This window comes from Gopherus flavomarginatus, chromosome 3, assembly GCF_025201925.1.
Source record: "Gopherus flavomarginatus isolate rGopFla2 chromosome 3, rGopFla2.mat.asm, whole genome shotgun sequence".
Taxonomy (NCBI): Eukaryota; Metazoa; Chordata; order Testudines; family Testudinidae; genus Gopherus; species Gopherus flavomarginatus.
The window spans coordinates 285,029,459-285,043,023 of record NC_066619.1 but is presented as its reverse complement, the minus strand read 5'-3'; the positions used below and the strand labels follow the sequence as shown (position 1 = coordinate 285,043,023).

The window sequence follows — 13,565 nt, the reverse complement described above, 5'->3', positions numbered from 1 at the left end:
TCAAAATGACATGACCTGACACCTCACAACATTCTTCCTTCCAATTACCCGAACAGGAAAATTTTAACAAATTTAATTGGCAGTTTTCAGTGCTGGCAAAACCATGTTTTCCGAGACAACTTCTCATGCAAAACATTTCAGTTAACACTGATTAAATAAATAAAATACCACCAAAGGCACAAAAATACCCGCTTACATTTAAGCCTGGTCTACTCTTAAAAGATAAAAAGAATGAGGAGTCCTTGTGGCACCTTAGAGACTAACAAATTTTTTTGGGCATAAGCTTCTGTGGGCTACAGCCCACTTCATTGGATGCATGCAGTGGAAAATACAGTAGAAAGATATACATACACGGAGAACGTGAAAAAATGGGTGTTGCCATACCCACTCTAACGAGACTAATCAATTAAGGTGGGCTATTATCAGCAGGAGAAAAAAAAACTTCTGTAGTGATAATCAGGATGACCCATTTCCAACAATTGACAAGAAGGCGTGAGTAACAGTAGGGGAAAAATTAGTATGGGCAAATAGTTTTTACTTTGTGTAATGACCCATCCACTCCCAGTCTTTATTCAAGCCTAATTTAACGGTGTCCAGTTTGCAAATTAATTCCAATTCTGCAGTTTCTCATAACTTTGCTGACCTAACTCCCAGTGTAGATGCAGCTACGTCGACAGAAGAATGTTTTCATTGACCTAGCTCCCGCTGCTCGGGGAGGTGGATTACATTAAGACAGTGGAAAAGCCCCTTCTGTCGCTGTAGAAAGCGTCTACCCTATGGTGATCCAGCGCATAACTACAGTGCCATAGTGTAGACAAGCCCTATCCGAACTTAATTCCTCTAACTAGCCCACAACTCCCTTCTCTCCCTTTTATGCTGTGCAGGGTTTCCCCATCATGCCTTGCTCTTAAAGAGGCATTGACGCCTCAGAGTTCACCCAGCTTTCATCTTTGCAGAATCTCTGAAAAGGGAGAAGATAGGAAAAGGAAGAACAAAATTACCGTCATATTGGCCAACGTTTTGATAGATAAAAGAGGGGGAAACAGTGATTACTTTAGAGTGTAATCAGGAGGAAAACTCATGCTCAAAGGGAACCCTGTATTAGCCTTTATTTTCTATTCTACTCTGTTCAGTTCTATTATTTTAGGCACCTGCCACCACGGTAGCTGAGTACCTGGTTCTTGAAACCTCATCGGGGAAATGCTTCCCTATCCAAATGTCAGTGCATTGACATAATTAGAACTAAGATAAGAACCCTCATCTCCTAGTTTCCAGTTGTACATCTAGTCCAGTGGGTCACCGCACATCGCCAGAGAAGTTCCTCAAACTCTCCAAACCTCCGTTTACCTCCCTGCCAAAAGGAACACAATGACAGGTTTCTGCGTCATGGGTTGGGGGAGCCACTAACTGGATGATATTTGCAAAGTGCCGTGGCCAAGATTTTAAAGATCAGGTGTCTAAAATTAGGCTCATAAACCAATATTTAGGCACCTAAATGAGTAGCTGGGTTTTCAAAGGTGCTAAGCACAGCAACTCCCATTGACTTCACTGGGGTCAGCAGGTGTCCAGGACTTTTCAAAACTAGACCATTAATGAATGTGCCTAAATATGGGTTTAAGAGTAGAGCTGTGTGACTAACCCATTCGTCCATTTGCTGGCTGCACCGAAAAACAACAGTAAAAAAAAAAAAAAGAAAAAAGAATCACTGCAGGTCAACCCGAAACGAACATTTTTCAATTTTTTTGGCAAACTGAAAAATTGGGGTGAAATTGTTTTGGGCTGAATGTAACATTTCATTTCATGTTGGAGGGTTTTCTAAACCCTTTTTTGAAACTAAAAGTCATTTTGATTAAAAAAAAATCAAAATATTTTGGGAGTTTTCTGAAGGTTTTTCTTCTTTTCCTGACCGAAACAATCCAGCGAATTTGATTCATGAAATGTTTCAGTCAACCCAAATCTGCATTTTCAGATGGAAAAGTTTTGGCTGAAAAAAAATCTATTTGGGAGGCGAATTGTAGCCCTCCCAAAGTAGGAGGCATTTGAAACCCAACTCCCCATCCCAATCTAGATCCAAATTTTCCATATTACAAACCCCAAGAATTAAAAAGGCCTGAGTCAGGCTTCCCAAAAATCAAAAGATTGCCTTAAAAATCACAGGATTTTAAAAAGCATAAAGGGTGAGGTTCTTTTTATTTACCTTCTGGGGTTTTGAGTCTCCAGGCATCCCATTTCTCAGCTTTTTTCTGCAACCAAGAGGGCTAGAAACTTTTTAAAATGAAAGCTGAGATTTTTACATAACTTGACTCCAGGAGCTGGAGCTTTAAAAGAAAGATCAACTATCTTGAGCTTGTGATAAAATCAGCTGGCAACAATGAATTCTGAAATTGACTCCATAGGTTTAATAATGGGCCATACCAATCCCCTCCCGCCCCCTGGTGTTCTGAACATCCTGAGCTTGTTTGGATCCTGGGACTAACTTTTTGGCTTGGGTCCATCCAACAGAAAACTTCCAGTCTTCCAAAACGTCCCACTTCATTAACACTTTGGCAACAAGCTGTGTGGCTTAGCATGTCCTGCTGAATCTGGAGCTGAGTTTGTAAGAGTGAGTGTATCTGTGTGTGTGTGTGTGTGTGTGTGTGTGTGTGTGTGTGTGTGTGTGTGTGTGTGTGTGTGTGTGTGATTGTATTTCACTATGTGTGCCTGGGTGACTGACTCCCTGTACGTGTCTGTATCTGGTGTATCTGTGCTTGCTCATGTGATTGTGTCTCTGTCACACACACGTAAGCACAGTGTGCCAAGCGCATTTGAATGAGCGTATCTAGAAGGGATAAGTGTGAGTGGATCTGTGTGTGTGAGCGAACCCCTGGGGGTGTATGCGTGATGGCAGCCCTGATGCACTAACAACAATAAATTGTTATTAGTCGTCCTTAGTGGTATGCCAAAAGGATTTGAGCGGCCCAAAGCAGATGAGGCTGGTTGGAAAACTTCCCGGAGAGTAGTTATCAATGGTTCTTAGTTAGGATGACCAGATTTTGGGGTGTTTTTCTTATATAGGCTGCTTTTACCCCCCATCCCCTGTCCCAATTTTTCACACTCGCTGTCTGGTCACCCTATTTATAGTGAGGTCCCACAAGGATCAGCTCTGGGACCAGTTCTGTTCAATACGTTCATCAGTGATTTAGATAATGGCATAGAATACATACTTCTAAAGTTTGTGGACGATACTAAGCTGGGAGGGGTTGCAAGTACTTTGGAGGATAGGATTAAAATTCAAAATGATCTGGAGAAATGGTCTGAAGTAAATAGGATGAAATTCAATAAGGACAAAGATGTGAACAAATTGGAGAAAGTCCAGAGAAGAGCAACAAAAATGATTAAAGGTCTAGAAAACGTGACCGAGGAGGGAAGATTGAAAAAACTGGGTTTGTTTAGTCTGGAGAAGAGAAGACTGAGAGGGGTCATGATAACAGTTGTCAAGTACATAAAAGGTTGTTACAAGGAGGAGGGAGAAAACTTGTCCTCCTTAACCTCTGAGGTAGCACAAGAAGCAATGGGTTTAAATTGCAGCCATGGAGGTTTAGGTTGGACATTGGGAAACACTTCTTGTCATGGTGGTTAAGCACTGGAATAAATTGCCTAGGGAGGTTGTGGAATCTCCATCATTGGAGATGTTAAAGAGCAGGATAGACAAACACCTGTCAGGGATGGTCTAGATAATACTTAGTTCTGCCATGAGTACAGGGGATGGCACTAGCTGACCTCTCGAGGTCCCTTCCAATCCTACGATCCTATGAAGACCACCAAGGTGACCTGAAACCCTTTATGAACATTAACTGCACTGAGTGACCTCCTGCTGCCCAGGGTTACATGGGACAGCTGCTTCCTCCTCAGACCACCACTGCCTCCCAGGGCCCTCCAAACTGACAGTGCCCCAAAGCCATTGAAATAATCAGGGAGAATGAGACTGGCTAAGCAGCATAGGGTGGGGGAGGGGATCCTAGCACCCATACACAGTTCCAAAGCCCATTGAAGCTGGTAGAAGGGCTCCCGTTGACTCCCATAGTCTCCAGCCAAGGCTCTAGCAGGACCCAACGAGAGATTATTTATTTATTTTTGTGAATAAGGGACATTTCCTGTTTGTTATTCAATCTCAGACAAATAACAAACAGATCCAGGGCCCCACCCTGCCTCTATGGGTGTTCGGCTGCCAGGTCAATTTGAACAGGTCCAAGTCCCTGTAAATAGCAACTGATGAACCCCCAGGTTCTGTTCCCTGCTCCGACACAAGTGCCCCCCGTGTGACCTTGGGCAAGTCTTTTAGCTGCTCTGTGCCTCAGATTCCCCATCTGTAATGTGGGGATGATGGACCTCCCTCTCAGCGGGGCTAGGTGAGGATAAATGTATCAAAGAGTGCGAAAGGCTCAGATCCTACAGTGATGGGGGCCAGACAATACCATAGATCGATAAAAGGGTCTCTTACATTCCAACCTGTCGCCGCAAGAGATCCCAATGCTGGCATCCCTCAAACTCTTCATGCTCAGCTTGCCCCATCTACACCTTTGCTCTGCCCATCCCTTTCAGTTAAATTCTGAGCCCCCTTTCCTTGCTGCCCAGGTGCCCAGAACCTCCACACTTCCAGCCTCTCTGCCTTCAAACATGCTTCTCACGTGAACGCTTTGCCACCAAGAAATGCTTCATACATCTCCTCGACCATGGGCCCCCGTCCATGCATATGCTTTTATGTCTGTGCTTCACACCAGATTCTGCAAGGTGCTGATTGTCTCCAGCAGCTGCCATGGGTAGAGCTCAGCGCATAACAGATTTTGCTCTCTGCTGGCCATTCCAAACGTTCAGAAAAAAAATATTTTGGAGTCACACCAAAACAAGCTTTTTGCAAATGAAACAGTTTTTAAAAAAAGCACTTTGGGTCAAACAAAACATTTCATTCAACCCCAAATTCAGAGATTCTAGGCTAGAAGGGTAATCAATCATCTATCTGACCTGCATACCACAGGCAAGACGACGCCTCCCCCTGCCGCCAATAAAACCTTTCCAGTTTGAGTTTGAACCCTTTTTTAACTCTTTTTTTTTAATTAAAGGCAACTCCAAAACAGTTTCAGATATTTTTAGGGGTTTTTTCTGACCAAAAAAAATTTGATAAATATAACAGCCAGACTGAGTCAGACCAAAGGTCCATCTAGCCCAGTATCCTGTTTTCCAACAGTGGCCAATGCCAGGTGCCCCAGAGGGAATGAACAGAACAGGGAATCATTAAGTGATCCATCCCCTGTTGGCCATTCCCAGCATCTGGCAAACAGAGGCTAGGGACACCATCCCTGCCCATCCTGGCTAGCAGCCATGAACCTATCGGCCATGAATTTTTTGACCCCTGTTATAGTCTTGGCCTTCACAATATCCTCTGGCAAGGAGTTCCGCAGGTTGACAGTACGTTGTGTGAAAAAATACTTCCTTTTTGTTTGTTTTGCTGCCTATTAATTTCATCTAGTGACCCCTAGTTCTTGCGTTATGTGAAGGAGTAAATAACACTTCCTTATCTACCTTCTCCACCCCACTCATGATTTTATAGACCTCTATCATAGCTCCCCTTAGTCGCCTCTTTTCCAAGCTGAAAAGTCCCAGTCTTATTAATCTCTCATACAGCAGCTGTTCCATACCCCTAATCATTTTTGTTGCCCTTTTCTGAACCTTTTCCTATTCCAATATAACTTTTTTGAGATGGGGTGACCAGATCTGCACGTGGTATTCCAGATGTGGGGGTACCATGGATTTATATAGGGGCAATATGACATTTTCTGTCTTATTATCTGTCCCTTTCTTAATGATTCCCAACATTCTCTTAGCTCTCTCGATTGAGAGGATGTTTTCAGAGAACTATCCACAATGACTCCAAGAAAACAACACAAATTTGCCAAATGTTTTGGGTTTGCCAAATCTGTATTTATTTATTTTTGAAAAAAAAAAGAAGAAGAAGAAGGTTTCAGTTGAAAAATTTGTCCCAACTCCAGCTGTGGGACCTCAACTCTCATTGACTTCGGCCCTCAGCAGTATCCTGCCCTACAGCAGTATCCCTCCTTTTTCTCTACAGCACTGAGCATTGGTTGAATCATCAAACACCATGCTCCTGTAGCATCGCGGAAGGATCCTAAAGTGCTTTATAACCTGGAGGGGAGGCCCAGCTAACCACTGCAGAGAGGCAGCCACTTCTGGGGATGTCATTCAGCAAATGACAAAGAAAGAGACCACAGTCCTTTGGGTGAATTCTGGACTCTCCGAGCAATAGTGCAAAGCTGCCCTAGCCAGGATCACAGCCTGCACTGTTTGACACCCTGCAGCTGTTCAGGGCTTTTCACACCACCTCGCTGCGCACTGGGATCAGTAGAGTGATCGAGAGTTCATAATTCACTAGCAGCAGATTGAGCTGCACCTCCACATTCCTGGAAGCTCACCTAGCCCAGTGCTTTTCCTGTGCTGGCAGGCACAAGGCTTTTCCCCAAGCTGAAGGGTGAGCAGATGGGCTGCAGCCGCACGTGAGCAGGGGTGAAAGCCTGTGGGATTGCTGCCTACTGGGGCACTTCCGCTCAGCATTCAGGGACAGTCTTAGATCCAGGCCTGACAATGGCAGGATAAGACCCCATAGAGCCCTTCCTAACTAAGCCATGGAGAAGCCCTGTTCCCTGATCCACAAGACCCCGAGCAGTGGTAGCATGGGTCAGTTCAAGTCAGAGATAAGCCCACTGGGCAGGGCCTGCAGTTCAGGTCTGCTCAGAGCTGGGATTCCAGGCACGATCCACCCTGAACTCTTCTGCACGTATTCCACTGCTCCAATGCAAAGTCTGTTCCCCTCAGGCACCTGCTCTGGAAACCTCCCCATATATTATCCCAGAATCACAGTGACGGAGACCTGCTCACTCCTGAGACAGCCTGATCCAGATCTGAGCCCAGTCACAACCACCCCAGAGTCTGGCCCTGGTTCTGATCCAGGATCTGGTGCCTGCTAGTCATAAGAACATAAGAACTGCCGTATGGGGTCAGACCAAAGGTCCATCTAGCCCAGTATCTGTCTACCAACAATGGCCAATGCCAAGTGCCCCAGAGGGAGTAAACCTAACAAGTGATCTCTCTCCGGCCATACATCTCCATCCTCTGACAAACAGAGGCTAGGGGCACCATTCCTTACCCATCCTGGCTAATAGCCACTAATGGACTTAACCTCCATGAATTTATCCACTTCTCTTTTAAACCCTGTTATAGTCCTAGTCTTCACAACCTCCTCAGGCAAGGAGTCCCACAAGTTGACTGTGCGCTGCGTGAAGAAGAACTTCCTTTTATTTGTTTTAAACCTGCTGCCTATTAATTTCATTTGGTGACCCCTAGTTCTTGTATTATGGGAATAAGTAAATAACTTTTCCTTATTCACTTTCTCCACATCACTCATGATTTTATAGACCTCTATCAGATCCCCCCTTAGTCTCCTCCTTTCCAAGCTGAAGAGTCCTAGCCTCTTTAATCTTGCCTCATATAGACCCTCTAAAAACCCCTAATCATTTTAGTTGCCCTTTTCTGAATGTTTTCTAGTGCCAGTATATCTTTTTTGAGATGAGGAGACCACATCTGTACGCAGTATTCGAGATGTGGGTGTACCATCAATTTATATAAGGGCAATAATATATTCTCAGTCTTATTCTCTAACCCCTTTTTAATGATTCCTAACATCCTGTTTGCTTTTTTGACCGCCTCTGCGCACTGCGTGGACATCTTCAGAGAACTATCCACGATGACTCCAAGATCTTTTTCCTGACTCGTTGTTGCTAAATTAGCCCCCATCATATTGTATGTATAGTTGGGGTTATTTTTTCCAATGTGCATTACTTTACATTTATCCACATTAAATTTCATTTGTCACTTTGTTGCCCAATCACTTAGTTTTGTGAGTTCTTTTTGAAGTTCTTCACAGTCTGCTTTGGTCTTAACTATCTTGAGCAGTTTAGCACCATTCCCACCACAGGTCCAGACAAGGCAGGATTGTCCCCTTCAGTCTGGTACATTCTCCTTCCCTCACCCTGTTCAAACCTGCAGCCCTTTAGCCAAAAAGCAGGCCAACACCCTTCCATTGCCAGCTGACACCATCCTTAATGGGGCCCTGCGCCTTGCTGGGAACCTCTTGATTCCCCTAGTGAGGAGTCAATTCCGTCTCCGTGCCCACCTTCAAAGCCCAACCTGACCCTCCACCTCCAAACAGACCAATCTCTCAGGATAGCAGATTACCCTGCGGGTTGGGCTGATCCAGATGCCCAGAAATTTCCGTCCTCCCAAGAGGAACTTTTTACATTTGCACTAGAATTTATTGTACAGTAAAATCAAATCAAATCCCACGGTTGGGCCTACACGCCCCCTTCCATTCCTGATTTATTTTATCATCAACACATGCCATAAGCAGGGCCTGCCTTCCATGCTGATCCAATCAGCCTGCCCCTAGTGTCCTTGCTATCCCACCAGCCAGCAGGATCCAGGTCGCCATCTCTCCGGGTTGGGTAGTGCCGATCGCAACGTCCCAGCAACACAGCGTCCGGCGAATCTCCCTGGAATTATCCGAGAAAGTCTTTCCCTCTACTTCAATATTTTGGCTTCCTCTTTGTTAATGAAATGGCGACTTTCTCGAGCAGTGGAATTACCCAAGAACAATGGCCTATGATGATCGAAATTGATCAATTTAAGGGGTGTGAGTCAAGCTGTGTTATTTCCGAATGTAAATTATTTGCTTCCTGAGGTTTGGCTCTGACAGATGTAGGATCCATTTACCAATCTCTATGTCTATATTATCTGCATCTGTCTCTCGATCTACCTTCAGCATCTTAGCCCGGCTACAATTCTTTACATCATCATCTCTGGTACAACAGGCTCTTTGGGGATGGAAGGCACGAACCTTAATTACAAATCCCGAGCAACGCACTGCCACTATTTTAACAAAGGGGCTCCCCTGTGTGATCCCTCACCAGCGGGCAGTGAACCCCATGTCTCGGGGCGCCGCAGAGAGAGGACAGGAAGGGAGTGGGGAATCTATTTTCCCACAGAAACCACATTGATTTCCTCTCTCTACAGCTAGGGGAAGAGGCAGTCCTACAGCAAGCAAACTTCTACCAGAGGCAATTGCTGGATTTGATTCCGGAAAAAATACGCCATAGCGTAAGGATAGCAGCCTGTGTGATCTGAAATTTGGATAGGAAGTCCATTTGGGGGAGTGAATGGGATGGGGGCTTGAAGAACTTTCCCCAAGGAAAGCCGTTTGAAAATATCCCACACCTTGCACGAATCAATCCGTCCCAAAGGTTTGCTATTTGGGAGTATCCTCTGAGCCCTAGAATGAAGACAGCTTTGGCAGAGATGGGGGTAGGAAAATCCAGAGATGGGGTGATTCCCCCGAATGCACCCTCCATTACAACCTGTCTGGTAAATGCCATGTTCCAGAAAACCCCCTTCTCACCGTGCTGGGGGTGATACAGAGTCTGTAATGCAAATAGCATCCTCCTGCCCTGCCCAGTCTATGAGATGATATTGGGGCTCCAGGACTGTTCCCCACTCCAGCTTCCCACAAGAACCAATAGACAGACAAGCACTCACCCTGAGCAGCTCCCAGCCCCTCTCAGCGATGCCCTGCAAGCTCCTCTGAAACTTTCCCACAACTTCAGACAAAGGCAGAAGTTCCTTCTAGTCATCCCCCCACACACACACTCCGCCCCATCCAACTGCTCAGGCTAAACCGGACAGACATGCTGGTGCCAGATTGCTCAGCGAGTTAATGAGGTGATGCGCTCTGGCGACTGTACTCCCCACCATACACACACACACACCCTTCCTCCCTCAAAGAGGTTGCGGACTTAACCCTTCACACGCTGTTTCTTTCCTGTGCAGCAGTGGGCTAGCATACTTAGAATGGCAGAAGTGAAAAATAGCCTGGCAATGGGGATGAATAGATGGATCTGACAGATGACTGTTGCCTAGGGTAGTGTCTCTCAACCTTTCCAGACGACCGTATCCCCTTTCAGGAGTCTGATTTGTCTTGCGCGGCCCCAAATTTCACCTCACTTAAAAACTACTTGCTTGCAAAATCAGACATAAAAACTAGTGTTCCCAGCCACACTAGTACTGAAAAATTGCTTTTACTTTCTCATTTTTACCATCTAATTCTAAAATAAATCAGTATAAACAAGTCATTGTATGAAATTTTAGTTTGTACTGACTTCACTAGTGCTGTTTACGTAGCCTGATGTAAAACTAGCCAAATCTCCAGATGAGCTGATGTACCCCCTGGAAGATCTCTGCTCTGCGTACCCCCAGGGGACGCATACCCCTAGTTAAGAACCACTGGCCCATGGGATATTCAAGTCTCTGCTTGTACCCTCAGTTGGGGAAGCTCATTCTAGTGCAGTGATGCACCACGCGGTGTTATTAACAATCAAATCCACTAACACCCACTCCCCTTCTGTGATCAGCTGATCACTGTGATTGGAATCCTTGTCTTTTTCAACCAGAAGTCCAGAAGGAAGGTTTCCACCTATCCCAGGGTTCCTCCTACCCCCGCACACCACATTTTCTTAAATTTTCTAGATGAAAAAACTCTACTGAAGAGGTAAGGAAATTCCGTCCTGAAGAGGGTAAAATCTGAGACCAAATCCAGTGGTGGCCTCTGTAAACTATATCAAGCAAATAGCCTAAATGTCTGAGCAGTGGACTAGAAATCAGGAACTTCTGAGTTCAAGCTCTGTTTCCCTCATCGAATCGACTCGCTGTGTGACCTTTGTCAAGGTGCTTCCCTGCTCTGTGCCTCAGTTTCCCCACCTGCTAAATGGGGATAACAAGATTTCCCAGCCTCACCAGCTGAACCATCCAAGCCTTGTAAAGGACCTTGAAGCTGGAGGGCAATTCCCAGGGCCAGTGGTACTGGAGCGGTTACATGGAAATCGGTAGAGTTATTGCAAGTCTACAAGCTCTAACCAAGAGCGGATCCCAGCTGGGATGGGGCTAAGCAATGACACGAACCTATTTAGGAAACCCAGCTGTCTCGCAAATAGTTATCTGCAGTTCCTGTGACCACAGCGCAGCCCAGTCATTGAAGTATTTATCCTCACCACACTCCTGGGGGGCAGAGCCCTGCTATTATCCCCATTGTACTGAGGGTAAACTGAGGCACAAACACATTAAGGGACTTGCTCACGGTCACCCAGGGACTAGACGCCAGGGCTCCCACGTCCTAATCGCCAAACCATCCTCCTCTTGCAGCAAGGATGACGGTGTCCACCCACTAGGTCTGTGCAGCTCCTCCTTTACTCTGGAGAGCTGAGTGCCACTGACCCTCCTGTCAGACCCTCCTCACCTCTCAAGCTCCTTGGTCCTCTGAACAGCTCCCCTCCACCCCAGCCCCATGACTTTCCCTGCCCATCTCCCTCCTCACTGCGGTCTGCCCCAGAACCCCATGTCCTCCACTCACCTGCCTCCTTCCGGCTTTTCCAGGTGTGTGTCACACTCAGAGCCAGGGCAGGAAATGGGCACATGGAAGGGAGTGGGAGCTGCTCCACCTCACTGCGACCAGGCCTCCCACAGCTGCACCCCATTCTCCCCGTTCTTTATCTCATTCCAGCTTCTCCTCTTGTGCTCTACCCACTGGGACTGCGCCATTCCTTTCACCCCAGTGATCCCACCTGTGCTCCTCGCCTCCCTTCCTGCCACCCCTTTCACAAAGGGTTGACCACCCAGGGGTGAAATCCACCCACTCGCAACAAGCTGACACACCCCCAGCGCCCGCTTTGGAGGGCTGATGTGAGTCTCAGGTTGGGGGATGGTCTAGCGCTGGCCTCAGGTGCAGCGGTGAATGCCAGCGCCGGCTTGGGCCACGTTAGGCAGATATGGACCCGAGCGCTTCATCCGTCTGCACCCAAAGCCCAGGAGCGCTCTAACCCAGTGCGATGGCTCTGGCCCCAAATATGGATCCAGATCCAAACTTGCCTGACTTTGGGGGGTATTTGGATTTGGCCTCCATCTCTCAGTCTGTCACCCTCCCTCCATGCCCCATCCTCGCTCAGACACCATCTCCTCCTAATTCCCTCCCATCTTGTATCCCACCTCCTTGGCCTGCCCTTCATGGTCTCGGAACGGAGGGTTAGGCCCCAGAATCCTGCCAGCTGAGCGAGCGCAGGACCATGGTCGTTAGTGCTGGAAGGGGGTGGAGGTAAAAGACACAGAAGGATTTGGGCTCAGAAGGGAAGGCCCATCTCTAAACTGATAGCAGCTGTGGCAGCATATTGACAGCCCTCCCTGCATCAGGGACTCTGTCCTGCGTACCCCTGAAAACTGGCCCTGGGTCTGTCCTGCAGCCAGTAAAGAAAGGAAAGTCTCCTGCATGTTCCGGAGATCACTGGGGAACCACTCAGGGTCATTGTCATGGGCAAAGCTCAGGGCGATGGCAAGGCCCCCACCTTCATTTTATCACAATGCTTAACACACTTTGCTGCTGAGCATGCCAGGTCCAACATTTGCTGTTAGGTGAGCTGCTGCTACAACACGCTGGCAGAGGATCTGTCGGAGCCCCCTCTAGCAGCTTGTAGATCACAGGACAACAGCCTACTACTAGTACAGGTTAATGGAGTTGCTCCTTTCACTTATGCTGTGGCAGTCAGGACTGCAGGTCTCCAGTTCAAACCCCACTGATGACCCGGGTTGGGGCAGGCTGGTCATTATACTGGGATGCCCCATGGGCCAGACAGGTCCATAGCGAACAAAAATCATTTCTCCTTTGTGGGCCTCTCTATTCCCAGCGACACTCAGCCACACCAGCATGGAGCTTTGAGCTCTCAGGAGGAAGCGGGATGCAGGTGCAAAGTATTTATATCATTAATTCGCATTGGTATTATGGACGAGCTGCAGACAGGACTCTCCTGCCCAGAAGCCACTCCTTCACTCTTCAGTTGGAGCACCCCTAAGGTTTCTCTATGCCCAAAAAAATCTTCCCATGGGGCCTGTGGTGGGGGATGACTCACCGGCACGGCACCTCCTGCTGGTCATCCTGGGAATTAGCTTTTTTCCTGCTCGGAGCGCCTGCCACTGGCCCCATGTCTCTCCCAGATCCCGGTGCCCTTTGCCAGGGGTTCTGCCCACTGCAGTACCCCCTTAGTCTGGGTCTCCCCATGCTGGGGAACCCCCAACACTCTATCCCCACCTTGCCTCAGTAGCTACTGCCAGTCACCAGCTAGCCCCCACTCCCTTGGGCAGATGGCAGCCTGTAAACCACTCACCATCGGTGTGGGGGGGGGAGTTGGACCAGCTGCCTCTGCCTATTCTTGGGCTGCCCCTCTGCAGCCCCAGTACCCTTTGGGCCATTAACTTGGCTTTGCTAGGCCAGAGCTCCCCAGCTCCCGCTGCCCTTCCCCAGCACCGCTCCACTTCAGGCACCTTCCTCAGCTTCCCAGGCAGCCAAGTCCTTCTCTCTCATGCATCTAGAGAGATACTCTCTTTGCCTCTGGCCCTCAGCCCTCTTATAGGGCCAGCTGTGG

At 47.6% G+C, this 13,565-nt stretch overlaps 1 long non-coding RNA gene across 1 annotated transcript in view; it reads right to left on the bottom strand.

Annotated features, from left to right (window-relative positions):
• Positions 1-28: 28 nt before the first annotated feature.
• The window catches only part of LOC127046466 (uncharacterized), a 34,939-nt gene continuing 21,402 nt past the window's right edge, over positions 29-13,565 (bottom strand). Inside the window, exon 3 of the long non-coding RNA XR_007773100.1 lies at positions 29-961. This is a non-coding gene — a long non-coding RNA (uncharacterized LOC127046466). The remainder of the gene's footprint in view (positions 962-13,565) is intronic.